At 47.1% G+C, this 10,808-nt stretch overlaps 1 pseudogene; it reads left to right on the top strand.

The window, feature by feature from the left end:
* The first annotated feature begins 2,101 nt into the window (after nucleotides 1–2,101).
* Nucleotides 2,102–7,801, top strand: LOC100432211 (cytochrome P450 4F2-like; annotated as a pseudogene).
* The last annotated feature ends 3,007 nt before the right edge of the window (nucleotides 7,802–10,808 follow it).

Raw genomic sequence — 10,808 nt, forward strand, 5'->3', positions numbered from 1 at the left:
CCAGATGATCTGGGATATGGGTTGGCCTGGCCCAGCCCAGCTGGCTGTGAACTGTCATAAGTATACGCTTTTATCTGAACACCCTTGTCTTGGAAGGGCAGGGTGGAGGTAAACTTGGGGCTCAGAGTCCCCTCTAACCACCTCCCAACTTCCCCTGCAAACTGCCAAGAAGGTACTGAGACCTGAGAATTCAGTGCTCGTGCTGGGACACCCTGAGCCACACCCAGCTGGCCCAATCCCAGGTTTTAGCTGGCTGCTCAGGCACGGAAGACACACCCAGGCTGTGGGGATTGGCCGCCTCAGCCCAGCCCAGCCCAGCCCAGCCTCCTATGTTCTTCCCTAGATCAGGGGCCAGGGTCAAAGACCTCCCAGCAGAAAAGGAGAAGAGGTTGTGTGGGACAAGCTGCTCCTGACAGAAGGTGCCAGGCTGGGAGTGCCAGGGCTGGAGGGTCCTGGCCTGGGATGGGGAAAGGCACTGCCCAAGGCTGTGGTGGCTTCAAGCTGCTGGCCTGGGACAGTGGTGGTTTCCTGGTAACAGGACTGCTAACAAACTCCCAAGGATTCAGGTTGGGCCTTTCTGGACTCTAATCAGACCCTCTCTCTTTCCCTTTCTTCCAATTCATGAATATAGTATACCCCTGTATATTTGTTTTCTTGAATTTCTTTTATCATTGTTTTGTAGTTTTCACCATGACAATTCTGCACATATTTTGTTAAATGTACAGCTGAGAATTTAATTTTTTCTGGTGTACAATGGTAATAAAATGGTGCTTTAAAATATGTGTTCTCCAGTTGTTTATTGTTAATACATGATAGAAGTTTGTATCCTGTTTTTGTAAAAGGCCACATAGTCAATATTTTAGGTCTTGCATGCCCTATCTGGTTTCTTCTTCTCTTTCTCCTTCTTCTCCTTGTACTACCTTATAAAATATAAAAACCATTCTTGGCTCGTAGGCCGTACATATACAGTACACAGGCCATATTTGATCCATAGACCAAATTCGATCCATAGACCTAAATCCCAGGTTTGCTGACCCTGGGATATAGGAATATGGTTGATTTTTGTGTGTTGTCTGTATATTGGATCATTCTTATTGGAATACAATAATGCTGTTATTTCCTCAGTCTTAAAACACTTCCCCTCTTGGCCTCATTTTCACACCAGTTGATTTTCCATTTCTTTGCCCCTCTATGCAGCAAACTCCTTCAAAGAGTGACCCACACGTGGGTGTCAAATGTCTCCTCTCCCACTCCAAACAGGCTTTGAGAATCCTCTCAGGGGAGTGAGGGTTTATGAATGAGACATAAACCCACAGGACTCTGCTACACCTGTGTATGTAATTCTCAAAACACACTCAGGCCTGGTCTTGTTACTGGCTGCTATGAGACCTCTAACCTCTCCTGGGTAAGTATGAAGGAGGCACTCTCTGCTGGACAGTTTGGGTACAACTGGCCCTACAGAGTCTTTATTAGTTTCATTGTATGTATGTGTGAGAGCAAGAGAAGACAGAGTGTGTGGGTATGTGACTGTATGTGTTTGTGTGACTGTGTGCAGTGTTGTAACAGCACGTGTGTGCGTGCATACAGGCGCATATGTGAGGCATTCTGACTGGTGTTAGATGGCGTTTCACTGTGGTTTTGATTTGCATTTTTATATGATCAGTGATGTTGAACGTCAGGACATGTTAAGATACATTGGAGCTATGTCACATGTTCCAGCTTTATGTCAGGAGATGGTAGAAAGTGCCAGGAAAGACGAAGTATGCTAGGTCCCTGTAGAGGCATTTTGTAGTGTTGAGCTATGCTCAGGTTTTGCAGAACATGTTAGACTATGTTGGAGCCATGTCAAGTCATACTGTAGCATGCTGTGCCATGTTAGGCTGTCATTGCTGCACTGTGCTGCTATAGCCTGGTCTAATCTCCTCTCTCCTCCCCCATCCTCTCTTCTTCCTCTCTCTTTGGCCCCCTTCCTGCTATGTGGGGCTTGGAGGGGAGAAGTGCAAACCTCTAGCTGGGAGCCTTCCCCCAACCCCAAAGTCCCTCCTTTGCCCGCCTCCATGGCCCCTGATCGTCCCCATTCATGTCAGCCACCACTGCACCAAAGGACAAGGTCTTCTACAGCTTCCTGAAGCCCTGGCTGGGTGAGTATCTGCAGGTGAACAGGGTTGGGAAAAAAGTTGGGGGACCAGGGGAGGAAGATGACCTTGCCCATGGCCCTTGGCTGCCCTGCTAGGGGACGGGCTCCTGCTGAGTGCTGGTGACAAGTGGAGCTGCCACCGTGAGATGCTGACGCCTGCCTTCCATTTCAACATCCTGAAGCCCTATATGAAGATTTTCAATGAGAGTGTGAACATCATGCACGTGAGTTATTTGAAGCCAAGGTCCCAGCTGCAGCTTTGGGGTGGAGGGACCACAGACAGATCTGGTGTAGAATTTTGGCTCTGCTGGGTGGCATTGGGCCATTGTTCTTCCTCTCTGATCCCTAGTTTTTTTTTTAATCTGTAAAATGGGTATAATAATCCCTACTTAAAAGGTGGTCAGGGTGATGTAATGGAGTCACGTCCCTGGTGCATAGTAGGTGCCCAGAAGGTGTCTGTTTCTATGATTCCGTCACCCAAGCCCTATAAAATCAAGAGGGTCATGACGACAATTGCACAGTAGCTGTTGCTGATAAGAAACCACTTGAAAACTCATTGGTTTAAAACAATAAAGGTTTATACATGTTAAGTCTATGGGACAGTTGGCAGGTCCTTCTCTATGTGGAAGGCATCAGTCATGGTACATGAGCAACCTGGAGTCAGGTAGTCAGCCTTGCAGGTGTTGGCTGAGTTCTCTCAGTGTTTGGGTTTTGGCTGGCTTCAGACTGATACAGATGGCCTCAGCTGGGACCCCTGGATGTTCCTTCATGTGATTCTCTCTTTCCAGAAGGCACCCCATGGTTCACAATGCAGGCAGGCAGGTTTCCACGGAGTGACACGAGGCTTAGTTTCATTAGTTATTACCTCACCATTTTCACCACATTGCATTTCATCATTGAAAGCCAAAATCCCAGCACACAATCAGAAAAGAAGAGGAGGAGTAAAATAGGCTCTGTCTCTTAAGGAAAGTCGCTAAAAAATCACATTGCAAAGCGTGTGGATGGGGGGGAAGTGAAGAATTGGGGCGAGGGTTTTGTGAAGTCTCTGGGGTTTTATTAAACTTGCAAATTGATGAGTTAGCTTGTTACTATTTCATGGATTCTGCCAGAAGACAGGAGACTCCTGGGTCAGAGACAAAGGGTGGTTTATTACTCATGGCACAGCAAGGAGTATGTGTTTCCTGTCAGATTGCATTGTTTCTCCAGGATACCCAAATCCCTTCGGGTGACATTGTTGGGCTTTTATAAATGCCTGCTCAGGTAGTATGTTGCATTACAGGGAAGCAGCATTAGGCTTAGGGAATCTGCCTTAACAGCAAGCAAAGTAAGCCTGATACAGGTCCAAAGGGAGTCATTACCTTATTCTTGAACGCTGTTCTCTGCACACACAACTCTCAGAAATGGCTGAAGTTAAGAACTCAGTGTTTTGCATTTTTAGCATACCCAAAAGGGATACTCAGGGCTCATGGAGGACTTCCTGTCCCAACATAGAGATATTTTTGTAATCAATCTATAACAAGGCAGATAATGAAAGCCAACATTTATTGAACACTCACTGTATGTCATAAACAATGCCATGTTCCCATCCCATGCTACAAGTGTATATTGACTGATTTGATGTTCACTATTCTTTGAAGGAGATATTTTTGCCCCACTGTAGAGGATGAAGCTGTGGGTCTGAGAGATTAGGGAGCTTGCCCAAGTTCACCCAGCTAATAAGTGAGCTTGGAGTAGTGAAACAGGGTTTCTAACCTTGTTTATGTGGCACCAAGGCACATAATCTCGACTGTTCCTCAAGATGTGACAGGTAGAACGTAGGGAAGTGTAAGGAGTTCACCAAGGACATTCAGAGCTGGAACTTGAACCCAGATCTCCTGACTCCCAGTCTCGCATCTCCATCTCTTAATATTAACAACTTTTACTCACACTGCAATTTGGTTACCCCTGGGGAGGGATACTTGGGGAGAAAACAAAGAGGCTGGAATAGTGTGCCTTGGTGGTTGGGTTTGGGGAGGGGCTCGAGGAAGCCAGGGACAAGCCCCAGGTCTGTCCCCATCTCTGGCTAGGCCAAGTGGCACCTCCTGGCCTTGGAGCATAATGCCTGTTTGAACATGTTTGAGCACATGAACCTCATGACCTTGGGTAGTCTGCAGAAATGTGTCTTCAGCTTTGGCAGCCAATGTCAGGAGTGAGTCTTTGCCCAGTGCCTGGGAATTTGAGCCATGGACCCAAAGGAGTAGGCTGGGGGAGAGAGAACTGATGAGGGCAAGCAGAAGTGCCTACTTGGAGGAGTTGTGTCACAGTCTTTGAATGACTGGTATAAACATTATCATGAGGTTTCCAGGGAGATATTGAAGGGGTTTGAGCTAATGGGCATGGTCAGAGCTGAGCTCTGTGAGGGACTGACTGTAGTGTGGACACTAAATGGAGTTGACGTTGGATGCAAGGAGGCTAGGGTAGGGTAGGGACGGTTGGAAGAGGATGAGGTCTGATCTTTGTGAACAGTTTCAGGAAGGAGAAGGGACAGGATTATATACTGGGGGCAGGGGAGAGAGAATAAAAGCATGATGTTCAAGTTATGCTCTGGGTGCCTAGGGGCATGGAGGTATCTCACAGAGATGGGATGCAGGGAGATAAGGGCTTGGAGAATCAATCTCATGGCTGACCCCCTCTCTGTATGTGTGGGGTCATCTGTTTCTGTATACTCTGTTTCCTGATAGAAGGTAGATCCTAGCTGCTGGCGGGAGGTGCTTCTGGGGTTTCAGACATGTTAAGCTGTTGCCTCCCTTTCTGCCCTTATCCTTCAGGAAGCCCAGTGAATATATTGCCTCTGTCTTGGAGCTCAGTTCCCTTGTAGCAAAAAGAAACCAGCAGATCCTCCTGCACATGGACTTCCTGTATTATCTCACCCATGATTGGTGGCACTTCCACAGAGCCTGCTGCCTGGGGCATGACTTCACAGACGCTGTCATCCAGGAGCAATGCCACACCCTCCCTAGCCAGGGTGTTGATGACTTCCTCCAAGCCAAAGCCAAGTCCAAGACCTTGGACTTCATTGATGTGCTCCTGATTAGCAAGGTGGGCTTCTCTGAGATTTGAATTCAAGAAACAGAAGGGAGCTTAATGTCAAATGTCAGATCAAAGAACTTAGACTTGATCCAGAGGGCACTGGGGAGTCATGGCATGTGCTTGAGGGAGGGAGGGACAGGTCAGAGAAAGGTTTTAGAGATGAATCTGCTGAATGCACCTAGCAGGGGACTGCTAGATGTGAAAATGACAAGTATAAGATTTTACTCTATTTATGCATTAATAAGCTAGTCTATATATGTATTAATATATCTATACCTATATCTATATCTATATCTATACCTATATCTATGTCTAGGTCATTGTCCATGCCTGAATTTGTGTCTGTGTCTATGACTATGTCTGTGTCTTTATCTTTGTCATTGCTAGTGTCTGTCTGTATCTGCTTCTTTTTCTTTCGTTGTGTCTATATCTATGTCTTTGTGTCTTTTCTATGTCTATGTCTGTGTCTTTTCTTTGTCTATATCTTTGTCAATGTCTATGTTTATGTCTTTGTGTATGTCTGTTTATATCTTTATGTATGTGTCTTCATCTCAGTCTTTATGTCTATGTTTAGTGTCTTTTCTGTGTCAATGTCTATATCTAGATCTATGTTTATGTCTTTGTTCATGTCATATCTGTGTATCTATGTCTTTGTCTTTTTCTGTGCCTGTGTCTTTGTCTATGTCTATGTATATTTCTGTGTCTCTTTGTCTATGTGTATGTCTATGTGTATGCCTATATCTATGTCTATGTCTATGTCTACGTCTATCTCTTTCTCTTTGTCTATGTCTGTCTATGTTTTTATCTACATCTATATCTTTGTCAATGTCTGTCTTTGTCTATGTCTGTGCCTATGTCTATGTCATGTTTATGCCTTTGTCTATGCTCATGTCTATATCTTTCTCTATGTCTGTGTCTGTCTTCATCTAATTCTTGGTTTTTGTCAATGTCTACATCTTTGTCTATGTCTGTGTCTTTGTCTGTTTCTTTTCTTTTTCTTTTCTTTTTTTTTTTTTTAAGAAAGATTCTTGCTTGGTTGCCAGGCTGGAGTGCATGCAATGGCATGATCTCGGCTCACTGCAACCTCTGCCTCCCGGGTTCAAGTGATTCTGCTTCAGCCTCCTGAGTAGCTGGGACTACGAGTGCCCGCCACCACGCCCAGCTAATTTTTGTATTTTTAGTAGAGATGGGGTTTCACCGTGTTGGCCAGGATGCTCTAGATTTCCTGACCTTGTGATCTGCCTGCCTTGACCTCCCAAAGTGCAGGGATTACATGAGTGAGCCACAGCGCCCAGCGTCTTTGTCTGTTTCTATTTATGTCTACATCTATATCTTTCTCTACGTTTATGCTTTTGCCTATGTCTATACCTTTGTCTATGTCTATATCTTTGTCTATATTTGTGTCTGTGTCTATGTCTATATCTATATCTTTCTCTATGTTTATGTCTATGTCTTTCTCTGTCTATGACTTTTTCTATTGTGACAGATGTCTATTGTAACAGGTGCATTAAACACCTGGATCACAGCAGCCCATTTATTGCTCACAGCAACACTAGCAGCTGGAGTAGGATTGTAGCACTGGCTTTCATTCCCAAATCACATTTCTCCAAGAGCAATGCAATGTTTTTATCTGTATGTGGAACAGAGTTTGCGCCCTAGGAGAGGGACTCCACATTATGAGTCTTGGCACACTTTCTATTTATTTTCTCGACAGAGAGAGAGAGAGAGCAAGAGAGAGTGCTTTATTTTGAAGCATAAACCAATTCTCTTCAGTGAGATGTAATAGTCTGTAGACTTACAACACAAATGTCTTCAGGGGAAATAAATAAGATTGTCTGCATTTACTACACTGGAATGTGAGTATACGTCTTTGGAGCAATACTTAATCTCTAACTTCCAAGGCGAATGGTTATTTAATTATCCTGTAAGCTCATTTGCCAGTAACTTTTTCTCAGAAAGTTCTCAACATGTAGAAACATGAAAATATTCATGTGTCATTGATTCTTCCCACCAGGGACAAAAGAGGAAGCAAGGAAGCCAGTGAGGAAGATTGTATGGTGCGGGATCTGGTGATGGTGACCAAGAGACATCTAGGAGTGCAAGCTGGGCTTGGGTTTCTGGAAGGAGGATGGATCTTCAGAGTTTATTTCATGTTAGACTGAGGAGTCCTCAGAGCTGGTGTGGTTTTCAAGGGTGTCTTGCCTTCTCTCCAGGATGAAAATGGGAAGGAGTTCTCTGATGAGGACACAAGAGCGGAGGCTGACACCTTCATGTTTGAGGGAGAGGGTCCCAGTGAGGACCAAGATCCCTAATCCCAGGGACATGGTGGGTGGACCCTGGATGGCTTCACCCTTCCCATCCCCCTTCCCCCATCCTCTCTGAGGCCTTCAATGCATGGGTGCTGTCCACCCTCTGGTGCTGAAGCAGCCCAGAGACCCAAGACTGCCTGGCTGCCCCTCAGGCTATGACACCAAGACCAGTGGTCTCTCCTAGGTCCAGTACAACCTTGCAACGCACCCAGAATACCAGGAGTGCTGCGGGCAGGAGATGCAAGAGTTTCTGAAGGTCTGCGAGCCTAAAGAGATTGAATGGTGAGTGCAGGTGCTGGTGGCTGTTCCTGAGCTCCATGACTCATGTTGGCAATGCCGATGGCTCTGCTCCCCAGGTGGGGACGGCAGGAGGAGTTGTTTTTGTCTATTCTGCTACTATTGCTTAGTGGGAGTAGGAGCAGAGGATGACAGGCAAGGCTTAATACCCAGTCTGGCTATCAGGGGAAAAGTTGCAGGCTGTTTGGACACAAAAGATCCGCTCTGCTGAGAGAATTGGTGACAATACGTGAGGGGAGATGATGCCACTTAACACATGTTTAGTAGATGAACTTCCCCTTTACTCCCTTCTTTTTATCCCTGAAATGTCATTTTGCATGCATCGTCTGTTTTAGTTATTGCAACAACCTTGTGAGGTGCTGCTGCTGAAACGCCCACTTACGGACACGAAGGGGCACAGCCTGGTGGTGAGGGGGACACAATGTGAGGCTGGGTGGGAGGTCTGGGTGCACAGCCCAGATCCACCAGCTGTATGACTGTGGGTAGTCACTTAAATATTTTCCAGACTTGATTTCTCATTTGTAAAATGGAAAAACAAAATGGTTAAATATAGTTAAAAGACTTAAAATAGGCTCCATGACTCATGTTGGCAATGTCGATGGCTGCCATTCCTGCTCTAACCTGCTTGCCCATCCCAGGCACACAGGAGGTCTGCAGTGAGCTGAGCCCCTCTAGCCACTGGGGGCACTTTCTTCTCTGTCCCTAGGACCCTGCCTGTTCATCAACCTCTGGCTTTGCTCGCTGAGCCTAACAGGGATGGAACCGCCAGCAGGCGAGGTCTGTCCTTGCAGAGGTAGTGGGGATTTTGGGGGATGCACCCTATGCGAATGAGGCTGTAGGACCAGGTGCCTGAATCCCCTGGCTGATTGAGCTGGCAGGGGTAGTGGGGTGGGGGTGGTCTAGGGGCTCCCCAACACCCAGCCAGTGTCAGGAGTACTGTCTTCCCCACCCTCCTGCTCAGCAGTTCTGCTAGGAGCCCCCTCCTTCAAGCACCCCCTCTCACTTGAGTCCACCCCACAGGGCAATTCTGGACAGGATCTAGGGAGGGCCAGGAGGGGAGCCCTGGATCTGTTGGGCGGAGAATCCTGCATGTGGGAGAAGGAGCCAGGTGCTGATCCAAGGGCCTCAAGGTATTTCCCCTTTGGGGCTATCACATTGCCTGAGATTACTCCATTATAAATGTCCCTATATTAATATGGCATTGACGCTAAAGAATGGGGGTGGAGCAGCATGGCAGAGGGAACAGATTTGGATTTGAGGGTCTCATAGTCCTGAGTTCCTATGAGCTCTGCAACTTGGACTAGAGGCCTGCCCTCTCCGAGCCTCAGTTTGCTTTTGTGTTAAATGGACACCTTCCCTCCTCTGGATGCCATCACTCGGGTCTCTCCAACAATGCCCAGGGCTCTGGCCTAGGGAGCTGTTGGGAGGGTGATGGGACAGCTTTGGGCATTGTGATGCAGGGGAGCATCTGATACAAGCAGGTGCCCATTATATAGAGCACCTGGCACATAGTAGATGCACCTTATGTAGAGCACCTGGCACACAGTGGGTATACTTTATGTGGAGTACCTAGCACATAGTAGGTACACTTTATGTGGCATACCTGGCACACAGTAGGTGCTCTTTATGTAGCATATCTGGCACACAGTAAGGCACACTTTATGTAGTGTACCTGGCACATGGTATGTGTGCTTTATGTCAAGTATGTTGCACCGAGTAGTTTTACTTTATATAGGGGAACTAACACACAGGAGAAGCATTTTATGTGGAACATCTGGCACACAGTAGGTGTGCTTTATTTAGAGCACCTGGCACACAGCAAGCATGATTTATATAAAGGGCCAGGGACTCAAGATACAGGTTTTGTGAAGGCACCCAGCATACAGTAGACAATCTTTATGTGGAGCACCTGGCACACAGTAGGTGCACTATATGTAGAATAGCCAGCACACAGTAGACAAGATTTATGTAGATTACTTGATGCAGAGTAGGTGCGCTTTCTGTGGGTCACCAGGTACATAGCAGACATGCTCAATGTGGAGCACCTGACACACAGTAGGTATGCTTTATATACAGCACATGGCACAGAGTAGGCACGCTTTATATGAAGTACTCTGCATAAAGTAAGCTTACATTATGTAGAGCATGCTGCACACAGTAGGCGAGCTTTATGTGGCGTACCTGGCACATAGTAGACAGAATTTATGTAGAGTACCTGATACACAGTAGGTGCACTTTATATAGTGAGACTGGCACACACTAGGTGCACACAGTAGTGCTTTCCATACAGTCTTTTGCACAGAGTAGAGACAGGCACACAGCAGCTCAAGTGCTAGTTGTCATCCCCTTCCCTTCAGTCCCTCTTTTTGGAGCTCCCTCTTCTTAGGAGCCTTCCTCCATTGCCCTCTAAGGCCTCATCTGACATCCCATTTCCCAGATGGGAAGCCTGAGCCCAGGATGGCCACACTGCCCACAGTCAGAGAAAGGACAGGGCAGAACAAGAACTCCACTTGGGATCCCCTCGTTCTGCCCTCCCCTGCCTGGAGCCCGTCAGCTCAAGGCCCCTCTCAGCCTCATCCCCTGTGCCTCTGCTCTGTCCTCCTAAGCTGAGCCCAGCTTCTAGGTTTGCTCCTCCAGCTGGGATATCTGACGAAGGTAATCCTCAGCGGGGTTGGGGCTGGATTCTTTCTTCCTGCTTCAAGCAGTCAGGTCTCAACTCAGGGCCTGGGCTGCCAGGAGGCAGGACTTGAACTCTTGCCAGGCTGTGAAGCCAGAGATGAGAGGCTTCTGTCTCTGAATCTCCTAAGTCTGCACCAAGATGTGGCACCTGACATCCTCCCCGCCCATGTTTGGAGAGGAGCCCAGATGATCTGGGACAAGGGTTGGCCTGGCCCAGCTCAGCTGGCTGTGAACTGTCATAAGTATATGCTTTCATCTGAACACCCTTGTCTTGGAAGGGCAGGGTGGAGGTAAACTTGGGGCTCAGAGTCCCCTCT

This window comes from Pongo abelii, chromosome 20, assembly GCF_028885655.2.
Source record: "Pongo abelii isolate AG06213 chromosome 20, NHGRI_mPonAbe1-v2.0_pri, whole genome shotgun sequence".
Classification (NCBI taxonomy): domain Eukaryota; kingdom Metazoa; phylum Chordata; class Mammalia; order Primates; family Hominidae; genus Pongo; species Pongo abelii.